The following is a 17347-nucleotide window of genomic DNA, read 5'->3' on the forward strand; positions in this document are numbered from 1 at the left end:
AAACATAGTGATTTGTGTAGGTAATGTTACCAGGATTAGTTTCCTCCATGAGACATTGCCTGGCTCCAAATCGCTTCCAAGTATTTTAAAACAGCAGAAAAGTTTGTGATCCATTATGACAAAGCCAAAATAATTGCTGACACTGTGCTTAGTAATTGAGGGACTGTCTGGCCAGGTTATTTTCAGGTTTTCCAAAGAATAGACTCCTGTACGACAGCATTAAGTAAATGGAGTTTCCAGCCAAAAAAAGAGTGAGAATTTTGTCAGGGTTCAAGTTCATATTGGGCTCAGGAACTCTCACCTCTGCAGTGTCACTGGGCACTGACATCACAGGCATATTTTCCATATTGAGAATTTGGGTCTCGCTTTAATTTTGCAGTTTTTAAAAAAAGAAGAAAAATAATAACCTGTTAGGTGCCCACTATTATGTGGCATCTGTAGAGTAAGGAAAGCCAAGCAGATGACTCATTGTCTCTTGAATGCATTGCTCACATTCCTGTCCCACGCCTGTGCCCTTTGCTCAACCCTTCTCCAGACGATGCCCTTGCCACGCCTCCACTCCCAGCCCCCAGCCAGCCCAGGAAGGCTATGGCCTGTGAGCCTCATCCCTGGCCTGCCATCTTTCTTCCTCTCCCAGTTCAGTGCTGTCTCCCTCCTCTGAACTCTTGTAGCCCTCCCCGTCTGCTAACACATTTACAACTTGGCATGCCCTCTGTGGTATAGATAATTATCTTTTTTTTTTTTTTTTTTGCAGTACGCGGGCCTCTCACTGTTGTGGCCTCTTCTGTTGCGGAGCACAGGCTCCGGACACGCAGGCTCAGCGGCCATGGCTCACGGGCCTAGCAGCTCCGTGGCATGTGGGATCTTCCCGGACCGGAGCACGAACCCATGTCCCCTGTATCAGCAGGTGGACTCTCAACCACTGCGCCACCAGGGAAGCCCTGGATAATTATCTTTTATATCCCATCTCTGCAAATAAGCTGTTAAGTCCCACCAGTGCAAGCAAATCTTTCCTTCTTTTCTTTCTTCACAAAATAATTTCCCTGATAGCATACCTCAGACCAACTAGGTACTCAAAACCATCTCTCAGTTGGTTCATGAATCCTAATCTCTTGGAGATAGGGCTTTTGGGAAGCAGAGCTGTCATTTCTCACCATTACCTGGCTTAAGGTCTCCACTGTACTGTGGATTCATGTTGTTACAGCCTCTCAGAGCAAGTTCTGGGAGGAGAACCACGGTGTTTGTTTTATAACTCCATTGGAACGTGTGTTCTCTCTCATCTGTGGCTGTTATGCCAACCGGTGGCAAGGACATAATTAAGAATTATGAGGATTCATGAGGGCTGGGTGTTCTGGCTTAATGGAGTGTGACGCTCGGCTCCAGGAAGGCCAAGGAAACAAGAGGAAGAAAAGACAGCAGCAGGAGGGTCCCGTCTTCTCTCCCGTGGCCACTGGAGAAAACCTCTGAGGGATTCAGTGTAGGAGTCAGACGTCCTGTTCACTTTTTTATGGGGCTTGATTCACCTACTTCGAGAAGGAAGTGGGGCAAACAGATCCAAGTTTTTCATGTTAAATGAAGCTCTTCCCATAGGAGAGCTGACAAAGCAGAGAAATGGGGGAGGGGGAAGGAGAGACAGCAGAAAGCTACCTAGAAGAGCAAGTGAGGAGAAACAATTCAGTGGAAAGAGGATCAGAGCCGATATGAAAATTATCTCAGGAGAGGGAGGTCTTTGAGGGAGAGCTCTTGGGGAAAGGATTCAATTGCATGGAAGAAAATATTAGGGAAATTTTTACCTGACTCTACAGAAAGGTTTGCTGAGTTAAGGGGTGAGTAATAGATCGGAATTCTGATGACCTAAGGAGTACGTGAAGGAGACAGCAAAGGTCACAGTGAGGAACGTGAGCTTGCAGTAGATGGAGCTGGGTTCAAATCTCAGCTGTGCGTCCCTGGCCCAGTTACTATCTCTGAGTCTCAGTCTCCCTATCTGTGAAATAAGTGTGTTTCCCACAGTGTTGTTGAGAGGATTAACTGAGATAATGTGAGCAGTTAGTGAAGTCCCTGGCCTGTGATAAATGGTTGTTCCATCTCCATAAGGGATGGAACGGAAGGATGGGATATTTCTTGATCTCTTTTTGGGCAACTCTGGCTTTGGGGCTCCGGAGGGTTGCAAGGAGGGACACAGTCAGAGAGAAATTCCTCATGGGGGGAATGCCTGATGCACTTCGTGGAACAATGATGTCTCACGTTCCACTTGAAATTATTTCTTGCCCCAAGCTATAATAGCTCTGCCTGCTCTCATTAGCCACAACAACTTCAGAAAAGTCTGTTATGTGCGACTGCTTTGTGTTAGTGGTGTTTCACAACCAAAAGGAGACAGGCCATGTCTCTGCTTAGGCTCTGTTCAGTGGGATGGTAGAGAGCCAACAGGAAGGACTGAGCAGGAAGCAGGATTTCAGAGCCGGGGTGGGGGGTACATTAAGGAGGGCGATACTGTCTCCACAGCAAATATCAAAGGCAAGACTGGCCTCAGAAGGGAAGAACATCTAGGTTAAACTAACAGATGCTCAGCTACACAGGTGGAAGAAACCGGGAAATACCTCGTTATTGAATTAACCAAACCAGAGCCCAGAACTGATAGGAAGGTTTTCTTGGGCCCTGTGCCCAATGGCAGTTTATCACGTACTGATTAAGTTAGGTCAAGCTGACTCACCTGGAGTAGCTCTAGCACATTCTAATTAGACTGTACCCACTACGTTTACCAAGCCAGCATCTCTGAGCGTCAGCTTTGGTCCATGCACCCCCCCCCCTCTCCTCTGTGTGACAGGGAAGTTTCCCCGGGTTGCCAGCCTCAGGTATAGGCAAGATGCAGATTAACAGTAGTGCAAAAATGGCTCAAAAGAGAGAAGGATTTCTAGGATGGGTCACAACTACTGTCTGCCGTGTTGTGTCCATGGCTGCAGTGACTCTCCCTGATTGGCTGCTCCAGCATCACCAATGAAATGATGCATGAACCCCTCGGGTACTGTACCGGCCACTGAGGCCACTACCCTCACCACCGGCTTGCCTTGAGGGTGGTGACTTTACACATGCTTCCTTTGCCCCTTTGCCAAAGGAAGGCGGGGAGCAGGGTCCACCCTCACACTCAGGTGGGAACAGGGCGCCTGCTATTCTCAGGCTCTTCCTTCCTCACCTGGTGCCAGTGAGTCTCCCCACTCTGCCCATGATGTCTTCTCGAAGGTAAGCAGCTCTGTCAAGGGCAAGAGCCGAACTGCTGCCATTCATCATTTCCTATCTCTTTAAATAAACCCCGTTCACCCACGCAAGTGGCTTGAAAGCCCTTTGCAAGCATCTGCCCTAAGTCTCCGGAATTTCTTCAGACCATTCTCCACTTGCTCACTTGGCTACTCATTATTTATTCTAGGCTTTCCCATCAGGGACCTCTCCCCTTCTACCCACTTCATCCTCCTCTCCAGTTTCCATTCCACTCTACAGCTCCTGTCCTTCACCTTGGAGCTGATTCCCTGGTCTCAACCGCTGCATTCCTCTGGACACAATCCCAGCTTTCCTCTACCTCAAATACCTACGGCTGTGCTGAAACCTTTAAAACTCCAAGCAGTGAAAAAATATATAAACTATAATTTAAAAATTATACACCCAAAAATAAACTCCAACAAATTAAATGTTGACCATTTAAATGCTTTTTTTAAAAACTGTCAAGGGCTCCCCCTACCTGAGTATTTGGAGGTCTGATTTGCTGGTGATCAAAGCCTCCGCTCAGTCCGCCTGTTGGGGAAGCACAAGTGTCCCGCCACACAGTCCGCCCTATGCCCCCAACTCGCTCCCACCCCACCCCACCCTGACCCTCGCCCTCTGCTGAACCCTAAAGGCCTGTAAGGACCGCTCAGCAGCTGCGCTGCCTCGCCCAGCCTTCCCTGTCGAGGGATGAGTGACGGGTGGTAGGATCAGCAGAGCTTGTAGGATCACCCCATGCCTTGCTTCTAGCTCCTTGCCTCCAGTAAAGCAAACTCTTCCCTTCCCTCCCCATCCATCCCAGACCGTGTATAGATCTGTTTTATCTCTTTGACTCACTCTCATTGAATTGATTGCTACACATTGCTATTTCGACAAAGATGACTAAACCCCAAGTGTAGTGCTTATTTACACGAGAGGTAGTGGTGACACACTACCAAACGGTCACTCCCCGCTCTGGCCGGGCCCAACCCTCCTGGGTGATAATTGAGAGGGGGAGAGAAAATCAAGCAACAGGCTGGGACAATTGTTCTGACCCCAAGCAAATTTATAGGAATCACCAGAATATCTATCATTTCTCACACCAAGCATCTTATGCCAGTAGAGATGGTTATGCATAATTTATTATCTAATTGACTTGACCAAAAGGCCATGAGAGAAATAACAGGCATACCCAGAAGACGCCCCCTCTCTTTCCTCCCCTCCCTCCCTCCCTCCCTCCCTCTGCTTCTTTTTCTCTATTTTTCTTTCTTCGTTTTTGTAAAATCAAAGTGCATTCAAACAGGGTTTTACTTTTTATGTATAACTTGAAATCTTGATCTCATAACCTCCTTCTCTACGGCATAACCCTCCCTAAACTCCTTCTCAGAACTTCCTTGAATCAAGTGGAACTATTGCACCATATATGGCTCTGCCTTTAATTATTAGGTATTTCGATCGCAAATAGTTGTCTCGTGATCGTATCCTTAGCAACGGGAGGAAGCCTCTTTGCCAGGGAAACCAGGAATGGTGTCTGCTCCCCTAGGAAGTGCAGTCTTTCCTGGAACCTTAACCCTGCTTTTAAAAAATATTTTTTGTACCAGCCTTTTTTGTATTCTTAGCCTACCCCCTTGTTTTCCACCCAGGTCTCAATGGCCGATATGCTTTCCTCCTAACTCGCTCATTTTATTTCTTCTACCTAACCTTGACACCTTTAGAGCAGTCTCTTCAGAATCTCCTGCCTATGCCTCACCATCCACTCCACAATAGACACAGGTGTCCCAGGAGGAGAAGGGAGTCAAGCCAGACTAATATTTTGGAAATAATTTGAAGAGTTTACCCAAGAAGAGATATTAAGGAAGTTCTCAAGATGGACAGTGGGGTGAAGACCAGATAAAGGAAGCAAAGTATATGAGCATGAGGAATGTATTAGTTTCCTAGGGCTGCTAGAACAAAGTGTCACAAAGTAGGTGGCTTAAAACAACAGACATTTATTGTCTCAGTTCTGGAGGCTGTAAGTCCAAAATCAAGATGTTAGTAGGGCCATGCTCCCTCTGGAACCTGTAGCGGAGAATCAGTTGTTGTCTCTTCCAGCTTCTGTTGGTTTGCTGGCAGCATTTGGCATTCCTTGGCTTGCAGCTGCATCCCTCCGATATCTGCCTTCATTGCTACATGGTGTTCTCCCTGGGTGTCTCTGCATTCACCTTTTCATCTTATAAGGACACCAGTCACACTGGAGTTGGTGCCAACCCTACTCCACTATGACCTTATCTTAACCAATTACATCTGCAATGACTCTATTTCTAAATGAGGTCACATTCTGAGCTACTGAGAGTTAGGACTTCAACATATCTTTCTAGGGGCAACGCAATTCAACTCACAAGAAGGAGCACGACCGTCGTGAGAACAGTTGGTGTTTCAGTTTGGCTGGAAATTTGTGTATGACTAGGGAGTAGTAGGATGTGAAAACAATCTAGCAACTAATTAGAGAGCAAAACTATAGAGTTGGTAACTTAGTTTAATGTGGAAGAGTTCTTTCCATCTCTTATTCCAGCCCAGCAGCTTACAATTCTTTTGCCACTGGTCAAATGAAAGATAGAGAACTACCATGCAGGTGAGCCAATAATGTCTTCTCTATCTGCCATTCCTTCATTTATTAATCTGATGATATTTATTGGGCACCATGTTCCAGGAACCATCCTAGGCAATGGGGATTCAGTGGCAAACAAGGCAGACTTGTTTCTGCCCTTGTTTCTGCCCTTCTGGAAAAACAACTCAAAGTTTGGTCTTACTAGTCCTCGGCTATGACCTTCCTCATCAACAATGACAATAACAATGTTTGGAAGGAATTCTAAGGTAAAGACATTAAAAACAGACAGGGGGCAAAGTACAAAACAAAACAGGGAATCATTTGAAAAGCAGAAAATAAGTGACATATTCCAGATGGGTGGCAAGCCTGTGCAAAGTTCTTTCTCTGTCAAGGCCAATGCCCTTGACATACCGTAAGGTATCAGATAACTAACTCCCCCAAACCGCTAAGGCATGCTCATCATTCCAGTAATAAAAACAGAAATCCTCAACTGTCCCTGCAGGAAGGTGACAATACAACATGTTGCCTAGTGCTCAGGCAGCAGCTGAAGTGCGAGAAGCACAGCAGGAAATACACAGCTATTTCTTCCATACATTAGAGATAATTGGGCTATGCCTGGACAGGCACAGCGAGTTGGAAGCAAGCCTTCAACTCTATTCTGGCAGCACACTTGTTGATAAATTGTAAAATGTCTCCTGGTTTCCATGGAAAAGAAGAAGATGTTGCTGACATGTGACTCAGTGCATTTATGTTCACTACAGTTAATATTTTCCATAAACTACAGATGGTCTCTGAACTGGGCGATATTTGCAGAAATCATATTCTACTCCTATCAAATAATGCACAGAATTACCTTTCAAAGGAATAATAATAAAGCAGCTCATCTCATCATTCAGCAAGTGACCCTACCCTGGCGGGGAGTTTTCCATTAAATAGTATAATATGTTTTCACAAACAGTGGGGAAGAAGGAAAGAAAAAAGAGTAAGACAGTGAATGTCATTACGGATGTTCATGAATAGTTCCGCTTTTCTCTCTTTCTGGGTACATAGTAGGATTGTACTTCTCTGCCCCCTTTGAAGTTAGGCATGACCATCTGGCTGACTTTGGCTAATGAAATGTGTGCAGAAGTGACTTATGTTACTCCTGAGTGAAAGCTTAAAGAGCCAGTGCACAATTTGCTATATTATCCTTTATTGCTGCTTCTGTGGAAGCAGGTGTCGAGATGGGTCCTGTCGGCGTGGCTCCCTGATGACTCTGTTAAGCAGGGGAACGGGGTGAATGAAATCAAAGATTTGTGGGGTTAAGCCATTGAAGTTTGGGAGTTTTTGTTACTGCCACGTAACCTGTCCGTTCTGATGGATATCAGCAGTAAATTCTTCATGTAAAGTCCTACCAAACAACTAATCAACCCCTTCAGTGTTAATGGGGCAGAGTTCTCAGACCGGTGAATGGTGCCCCCCAAAGGGGGTTCTCTTGGATGTGCACCTACCAGGGTAGATCTGTCAGGGAGGCCAAGGTTGGGCTCCAGATGGACTGCAGAGGCTTTAGTAGGAAGCTACTAGAACACCCTTATTTTAACTACTCAATTGTGATAGATGCTTTGGATAAAAGTGAGAAACTTCAATATGATAAAGGGTAATATGATTTTATCCTAGTCAGTACTCAGCAATGAAGGCCCTAGAATATTATGAACAAAAGAATAAAAGAAAAAAAAAGAAGGAACACCAAGTCAATTGAATGCCACTTTAGTAGGGGGATTGTAGCCGTCGAGTTAACGTCAAATTCATCCATCTCTCTCCTTACTATTCTCAACTCCCTTAACTAAGCCAATCTCATCACCTATTTTCACCTCAAAATTATACTCTTATACTTCAACTATGACTGCCATAGCTACCAGTCCCAGGGAAAGGGAGCACAGGGGGAAGAAGAGGCTCTTCCTTTATCATAGGGAAACTCAAGGTTTGCATCACTTCACCCCCATCTTTCCCTTTTCCTCCCTGCTGTCCACTCAGTCCCCTTCACCCCAAAGCCAGCTCTCTCTTGCAAGTGTGCTGTGATGGCTTTTCTTGTGTGGCTTCCCTCACCTGCAATGCCCTTTCACACTCCTGTTCCCCATTCAAATCTGACCACCTCTCAAGGCTCTGCTCCCACCTCCAGGAAGTTCTGGAATCTCCGTCTCAACACCAGTCCTCACTGATAACCCTCTCTTCTGAATTCCTGTAGCAGTAACAGTAACAGTCCTTGGTATGTCATTTAGAGCTGAATTACGTAATGGGTGAGCCTGTCTTTTGTGCGTGTGGGTCCCGTCCCCCAATCACTACGTTGGTCTGTGCACAACTCAAGTCTTCTTTTCCTTTTCATCCCTTCTTTCTCTGTCTTATGTCTCTTCATAAACTCACCCCACACCATGAACTGAAACACAAAATGGAACAGACCTTCCTATTAAGCAAAAGAGCATGACAACTTGATGTAACAAAATAATTCAAATATTACCTTTACGTATGATGATAACATGCCCTTTCAAAAAAGGTATGATCTATGTAAGATGACTATGACATGAGAGTTATTTTTCTGTTTAGAAGTTAGAAAAGGACAAACTACATATTTAGGATAAAATATCACAAAAAGACTTCATTTTTATCTTCTTGGTATTTAAGTGAAAGTATGGCTTTTGGAATCATTTAAAAAACGTGTCAATTAAAAAGATATTTCAGGGCTTCCCTGGTGGCGCAGTGGTTGAGAATCCGCCTGCCAATGCAGGGGACACGGGTTCGAGCCCTGGTCCGGAAAGATCCCACATGCCACAGAGCAGCTAAGCCCGTGTGCCACAACTACTGAGCCTGTGCTCTGTAGCCCGCGAGCCACAACTACTGAAGCCTGCACGCCTAGAGCCCATGCTGCGCAACAAGAGAAGCCACCGCAATGAGAAGCCCGTGCACCGCAATGAAGAGTAGCCCCCACTAGCCACAACTAGAGAAAAGCCCGTGCGCAGCAACTAAGACCCAACGCAGCCAAAAATAAATAAATAATTTTTTAAAAAAAAGAAAGAAATTTCAGGAACTTTCTACTGCTGTGTTGTGCTAAGCACAAATGTAGGCTCAATGCCTTTGATGCTTCTCTATACCCATATACACTCATAGAATCAGAAATGGTAATTAGCACGCGGTCATTGTCAACAAATTCTTGCTATCTGTTCACCTTCCCTATAAAGCACTCTGATTTTTTTGACCAAGGCTTTTTGAACTTGAGCTCTGGCTTTCTTATGCTGTTTCACTTATGCTATGTATCTATAACCATGTATTTTAGTCTTATGTAATTTGAATATATGTGTGTGTATTTAAAAGCCTTTTTGGAAAAAACAGGGAAATTTCAATACAGAGGACTGCATACTAGATGATATTTGTTACTTTTCTTAAGTATGATAATGTCATTCTAGTTTTACACTAGAATTTCTTTATTTTTAGAAGATACATACTATAGTACTTAGGTTTTGAAGTATTATGATGTCTGCAGCTTATTTTCAAATGGTTCATCAAAAAATTATAGGTAGATAGATAAAGCAAATATAGCAAAATATTAACAATTATTGAATCCTGGAGATAGATAATTGGGTGATTAGTATTCTTTCAACTTTTCTGTACATTTGAAAACATTAATACTAAACAATTGATTTTAAAAAATTTATCATGAAAAAAAATCAGAAGCAGAAACATCAATATTCAGACCAATTAAAATAGCCAGTGATGTTTATGTGTATGCATGAGTGTGTGATACTTCTATGTACCCATATACCCATAGAATCAGAAATGGTAATTAGCATGTGGTCTGTTGGTAAGCTTTACAGTGCTATTATTTCAGAGCAATACTTGATGCACTCTAATAAAGAAATCTTACTATTTTCTTGACACATTTGGGGGAATAAAGGAGGAGAGGTTTAATTCTACAGCCAAATAAAGGCCTAATATATATGGTCATTTGATATTTCAAGAGAAGGAAGTTAAAAATTACTATAAGACTTCAACTAGAAAAATAAATGATAATTTTTAATCTAAAGATATTTTTAGAAAAAAGTACTACATTCAAAACTACTTGGATGTTATCCTCTATTTTTAAGGTAATCTAAATGAAACTGTTTACAAGAGATTGTGTCTGCCTGACCAGATTTTCTTGATGATAAAAACCATTCCTAGTTTTTGATGACTAATGTCTGACCAACTCTTCCAAGATAAATGTCACAAAATTCATCAAAGTCATGGTTTCTTCCAGGATGATGCTCAGCTGTGAACATCAATATCAACATAGAAGGGATATTTTGATGAATGCAAACTTAAAGAAAATTTGGCATATGAGAAATTCAAATTTTTGTACGTTTTCATTTGCCAAGTCTTTTAAACTTTAATAAGCATGTCATGATATACATGCTAAATATTTAATAATTTGCTGTGTATTTTACGATGTCAATTTTAAATTTAAAGTTCCCCAAAATATTTGGGATAAGAGGATAAGGCACACAGGTTTGGGAGTGTAAAATGTTAATTTACAAATAGTCAAGAAAAGAAAATCCAAACAAAAGCAAAAACAGCAACCAACAATAATCAAAAGCTGGTAATGGAGTAGATTCAGAGCTAAGTTATCTCACTCTACACTTCATGACCTCTGTTTCTTTTCTTTTTTTTTTTTTTTTTCCGGTACACAGGCCTCTCACTGTTGTGGCCTCTCCCGTTGCGGAGCACAGGTTCCAGACACTCAGGCTCAGCGGCCATAGCTCACGGGCCCAGCCGCTCCGTGGCATGTGGGATCTTCCCGGACCGGGACACGAACCCGCGTCCCCTGCATTGGCAGGTGGACTCTCAACCACTGTGCCACCAGGGAAGCCCTGACCTCTGTTTCTTACTGTGACGTTCAGAATAGTAAGTGGACTTGTCAGAACATTTTTTTTAAACAAAGCACATCTTTTAAAAATACTTTTCTTTCTTTCTTTATACAGCAGGTTCTTATTAGTTATCTATTTTATACATATTAGTGTATATATGTCTATCCCAATCTCCCAATTCATCCCACCCCACCCCCATTCTGCCCCCGCCCCGGCTTTCCCCCCTTGGTGTCCATACGTTTGTTCTCTACATCTGTGTCTCTATTTCTGCCCTGCAAACCAGTTCATCTGTACCATTTTTCTAGATTCCACATATATGTGTTAATATACGATATTTGTTTTTCTCTTTCTGACTTACTTCACTCTCTATGGCAGTCTCTAGGTCCATCCACGTCTCTACAAATGACCCAATTTTGTTACTTTTTATGGCTGAGTAATATTCCATTGTATATATGTACCACATCTTCTTTATCCATTTGTCTGTCAATGGGCATTTAGGTTGCTTCCATGACCTGGCTATTGTAAACAGTGCTACAATGAACATTGGAGTGCATGTGTCTTTTTGAATTATGGTTTTCTCTGGGTATATGCCCAGTAATGGAATTGCTGGGTCATATGGTAATTCTATTTTTAGTTTTTTAAGGAACCTCCATTACTGTTCTCCATAGTGGCTGTATCAATTTACATTCCCTTCCCACCAACAGTGCAAGAGGGTTCCCTTTTCTCCACACCCTCTCCAGCATTTTAACCAAGCACATCTTAACACAGCCTGCTTTCCTCTTCACTCTTAGTTCCTGAGTTCTGAGTCTAAATAAGAAACAGAATTTAGGGCTTGACTGCTGTTTAAAATAAAGATATAATTACATAAACGATTGTTCCATTCACTGTGCCATAGGACGTGTAAGGTCTGTCTTTCCTAAGCCTGAACACCCAAAGGACAAAGATAATCCAGCAAGCCCGTCACACTGGCAGGAAACAAACTTTGCTCTTTGTCGGCATCATGTGGTCAATATGTATATTACGCTTCCACGCCTCGATGCGCAGCAAGATGATGTTTTCTACAACCGCTCAGAGAGGAGACTTAAACACACAGGACTCATTTTTTTCTATAAAGAAATTATGCTTTATGAAGGAACAATGTGTTAATTATGTTTTTTGTTTCTGGATCCTTTATTTTTCAAACCAGTAATTGTATCCAGAAAAAGATTACAGAGATGGATCAGAAAATATTCAGTTTCTTAGTTTCAAGTTCGGGGATACTTTCCCTAAACATCTTTACTTCTGATGCACCCTCAAATAGTTCACATTAGCTTCTGACAATTGACTAATAGCTCCCTTGCCATTTAATGAATTCTGAGCACAGTGTGTTGTTTTAGTTGATGTAAAAGCCCCAGACTGCTTAGAGACCTGGGTGTTAGGTACACGGGTCACCCACCTAAATGTAAGGCCTGATACAAGTCACTTATTGTTTAAAGAGCCTCTTCTGGAAAAATAATGGTGCTTGATTGAGGACTTTTTTTTTTTTTAATTCATTTTGGCTGAACCGGGTCTCAGTTGCGGCATGCGGGTTCCTTGCTGCAGCACGTGGATCTTTTAGTTGCGGCACGCATGCGGGATCTAGTTCCCCCACCAGGGATCGAACCTGGGCCCCCTGCATTGGGGACATGGAGTCTCACCCGCTGGACCGCCAGGGAAGTCCCTCGATTGAGGACTTTTATGGTGAGGGTATTCAGCTAAAAAAATCCTAATAGTATTTCACTTCAGGTTGCATCACAAGATTTAGCACTTAATGTTAGTCTCTTTGTTTTGTGGTACGCGGGCCTCTCACCGTTGTGGCCTCTCCCGTTGTGGAGCAGAGGCTCCGGACGCGCAGGCTCAGCAGCCATGGCTCACGGGTCTAGCTGCTCCGCGGCATGTGGGATCTTCCCGGAGTGGGGCACGGACTCGCGTCCCCTGAATTGGCAGGCGGACTCTCAACCACTGCGCCACCAGGGAAGCCCCCTCCAACTTAAATTTAAGTTACTTGATGGTAAGAATGATATCAGACTCTTCAGCCTGTATACTTTTTACTTTATTTTTATATATTATCTGAAAGATTGTCAGCACCTAATAGTTTATTGTTGATTAATTTTTAGCAAGTCAAAATAACAGTATGAAAGTTTTAAAGTACTTACATTTACTAATAAATAATACTCATTAAGCACCACTAATGTACTAGCTACTATATTAACAACAACAAAATGTTTCAGATGTGGCACAGAAGTCAGCCAGCTGTACACACTTAAGTCCACTGATTTTCTGTATTGCTCTGTGGTCCATATTTATCAAGCAGAATGGAACCCTTTTAGTATTGATTTGTAAGAATATGCTAGGCTTTTATTAGCTAATTCTGTTTTGCTTTGTGGCATGTGATGTGCCCTTATAATTGTATCCATATAATGATAAATTGCATTGCACAAAATTCTATCATAAAGTCAGTTTCTAAACCCATAAACCCATCCCCCAGAAGTTTCTGTTACTTGTTCTGAGTTAAGCTGTCCACTATCGTCAAACAGACTCTGCTGAGGTGGTCTTAAAATTAATCACCTTCCCCGCTTAGTTTTTAGTAGGAAATATCTAACTATTCCTACGAACTTGAGGGTGAAACTTTTTTTCATTAAATTTTGCTCATACAGATGTCACAGACACTCCAAGATCAGAACTCTGATTTTCCTGTCATGATTGCTGATTAAGTACCATTCTGCTAGTTATTCTATTTGAAGGTGGTCGAATGGACTTCAAGTTAAATTAAATCATGCAGTGTAATATCTCTCTCTACCTGCTTATCTGTCTATATGCTGGAGTCCCACTAATGCGCTTAAGGAGTTGGATTAAAGGCCAGGGTTTTCCTAGAAGATTATTCCTCGATAGATGCTAACAATTTAATATACTGTTGTAAAAAGAAGCCACTGATCTATAAGAATTCTATTCTTTTAAATATTTGCAAAATAATGTGACCTTTGTTAAGCAAGGTTTTTCCTCTTAGGAGTAGGTTAACTTATATTCCAATTTTTAGTTTATGGTGGGTAAGAGAGAAAAACAGCTAACTATAGTTCTGCTGCTTGCTTGTAGCAATATTGCTTGCTATTTTTATACCACTGTGCCTTTGCCCGTGCTATGTCTACTGCCTGGTATGCCCTTTTCCACATCACTTGTAATATTCTATTGTCCTTATTCATTTACTATTCAGCCCTTAAAGAACAATGACTGTGTCTTTTATATATTCACTCATTTACTTATTCAGTAAAGATTTAGCTACCTACCAGATCTGGGGAATACCGAAGTGATAAAAACAGACAAAAATCCCTGTCTTCATGGAACTTATATAGAAATGATGTAATAAATGAGTAAAATATATTGTAGTTTACCTGGCGATAAGTGCTGAAGAAGAGGGATACAGAGTGATGGTGAGGATGGGGTTGTGATTTTTAACAGGTGGTCAGAGAATTTTTGACTAATGTGTCATGTGAGCAAAGACCTGAAGGAGGTGAGGGCAAATCATGTGTGTAGATATCTGAGGATAAAGTGTTCCAGAAAGAAGGACTAGCAAGTGAAAAGGCACTAAGATGGGAGTATTCTGGGTTATGCCTGGTTTGTAGAGAAGCCACATGAGGCCCATGTAACTGGAGTAGAGTAAGAGAGGGGAAAAATAATCACATTCATCCTAGTATCCTAGGGCTTAGTACTGTGTCTGAAACATATTGGGAATTAACATATTAATGAATATTTTGATGGCAATGTAAAAAAATGCCAATATGTCACAAAACCTGAATTGTACTAAATTCAATCCAGGTATTTTTAACAAAACTATTTTTTCTGCTTGCCTAGACTTTGGTTTTGCCATTGAGACAGATGTGACTTTTGTTAATTCGGATTTCAGGTCCCTTCAGGATGTTGTGTTGGAGTATTTCACAAAAACATCCACATTTTCTTTTTGCACTTCCTCTGTGAAAGTACTTATAAAGAACTGTAGCCTTTGGTGAATACAAACACTGGAAAATGCTGGCAAAAAATGTTGGGTAGTACTCTAGTAACATAACATTCAGATCTCTTAGCAAAGGTAACAGCACTACTCAGAAATCACTTAAAGAAGCTGCCAGTTTAAGGACTTATTTTGCTTCTAGAACTTATTTCTCAGGACGTCACTCACAGAATTTGTATGAAGGAGCCTATGCATATAATATTATTAATATTTATTTCATTTGCACTGTTATCAGCAGGTGGAGCAACGAACACATGTGTAAAATGGCAACTCTGCAAGACTGATTAGATCTTGATTAGATTTTTCTCCTACTTGCTCCTTTCCCTGGCTCACTTTGGACTCCAGGTGTTAACAATATCCTGCTATTGCTTTTGACTTGTCAGTGGATCCCTTTGAATCAGTACCTTCTCTATGTTGATTGTTAAACTTTAATTCTGATTGTTTAAGCTTTTATTCTAATCATAATATTTTCTCCTGTCTTCCTGATTTCTCAGCTGATTTTTCTTGAGATTCAGAAAAACATATACAGTTCCCTACAGTTCCCAAGAAATACTTGAATGGAAACACTGATTGTAAAAGCTCTCTTCCCTCAAAGTCATCAGATCCTGATAGTTTGGGTGTTTTAATTGAATCGTCAAGAAATCAAACATTCTCAGGCATTAGTGCTCTTCAGGCTCCTGTAGCTAACCAAGTTGGATTTACTATAGTGAGGAAGAACACATAAATGGAGAACAATGGGCTGTCTCAGTAAGAAGGTGTTAACAAGTAACCTATTATAGGATTTGGGCTTTGGTTGGTGACTTGAGGGAGAAATCTAAGGAATTGGGGATTAGCTCTTATTGGATGCTGTCAGGCAGCTGGGGCGATTTATGATTGGGCATCTCAATCAGTCTTATCTATACAGAGGGAAGACTAGAATGAGAATAAAGCTATAATTTGTAAATAAGTAATAGCCACTCACTGTGGCCAAGAGAAAGGGTATCTTGTGCTTTGTGGTTGGCAGAGTGATCTTGTTTTTGTCTATGCTTAGGCAAACTTCTGAAGTGCTTTACTTTGTCTCATTTTATCATGGTCTCAAAGTGACCTTCTCTGAGGTTGGTATTTCATGAGATTATGTCTATCTAATAGGAGAATAATATGGCTTAGCTGTACTAGACCAGCTTCTGAATATCGGGAGCTCTTTCTTTCTTTCTTTTTTTTTTTTTGTTCTTAAATTTTTCATTCAGATATAATTTATATACAGAAAAGTACAAAAATTTTAGCTGAATTTTCATAAAGTGAACATACTTGTGCAACCAGCATTCAGCTCAAGAAAGAGAACATCACCAACACCCAGAAGCCCCCTTTATGCACCCTTCAGATTACTAACCCCAAGACTACTCACTATCCTGACTTCTAACATCATAGATTCATTTTGCCTGACTCTGAGCTGTATATGAATGGAAACATACAGAATTAGCTCTTTGTTGTCAGGTTTCCTGGGCTCTACATTATGTTTATGAGATTCATTCATATGTTGTGTCTGATTGTAAATTAGTTCATTCTTGCTGCTGAATAGTATTCTATTGTGTAAACACACTACAGTTTATTGTTATTACTGTTGATGGCTATTTGGGTGTTTCCAGTTTGGGGAGATCAGGAATAGTGCTGCTGTGAATGTTCTTATACGCGTCTTTGGATGAATGCATATATACATTCTTGCTGGGTAGAAGTAGAATTGCTCATGTTTACCTTTAGTAAACAGTACCAAACATTTTCCCAAAGTGGTTGTATCAATTTACACTCCCACCAGCCATGAGATTTGTGCTTGCTCTATTCCCATGTTATTTATACTGTTGCAGAATACAGAAAAAGGTGAAAACCTCTAAATATATTCTACAGGTCTACTATTACCCTGACACAAAATTGAGAAAGGACAGAACAAAAAGGAAAACTGTCAGTCATCTTTAAATAGGGCTGTAGAAATACTAAAGAAAATATTAACAAACTGAACCTAGAAATAATTAAAAAACGAACAAACAAAAAAGCAGGACCAAGACCAGAGTGAGTTTATTCCAGGAATAGAAATGTAATTCAACATTAGGAAATCTATTAACATAACACATTAAAATTTATATTAATTTATTTGTGTTTGTTAATTCATTAAGTTCCTATTAATTTATTAATATCGTTGTTCATATAATTCATTGAAATAAACTTTATTACTATTTCCTTTAAAAGATTAAAGTAGAAAAAACATAATCTCCAGGGCTGCTGAAAAAACTGTTGATAATACTTAATTCCCATTTCTAATAAAAATTCCACAGAGATATATAAAGGTCCATGTACCTTCCCTTCAGTCTACTTTTCAGATTCATCGTCTATCATTACATCATATGCGGGCTAATTTCTGACTAAAACAACTTACAACTTTGATTTTTCCCTTGTTTCTCTACTTATTAGCTGTGCAGCCTTGGGCAAGTTACTTAACCACTCTGTGCTGATTTCCTGTCTAAACTGGAAATAACTGTACCTACCATAAGCAGTAAGGATTAGCTCCCTTAAACAGTAAGGGAATCAATAAGTTGCTATTATCACTTTTTAATGACAAGACTTTGTTCATCAGCCATCCCTTGACTGGACCATGAGTGCCCT

The sequence above is a fragment of the Kogia breviceps genome, chromosome 1, assembly GCF_026419965.1.
Source record: "Kogia breviceps isolate mKogBre1 chromosome 1, mKogBre1 haplotype 1, whole genome shotgun sequence".
NCBI classification, from domain to species: Eukaryota; Metazoa; Chordata; class Mammalia; order Artiodactyla; family Physeteridae; genus Kogia; species Kogia breviceps.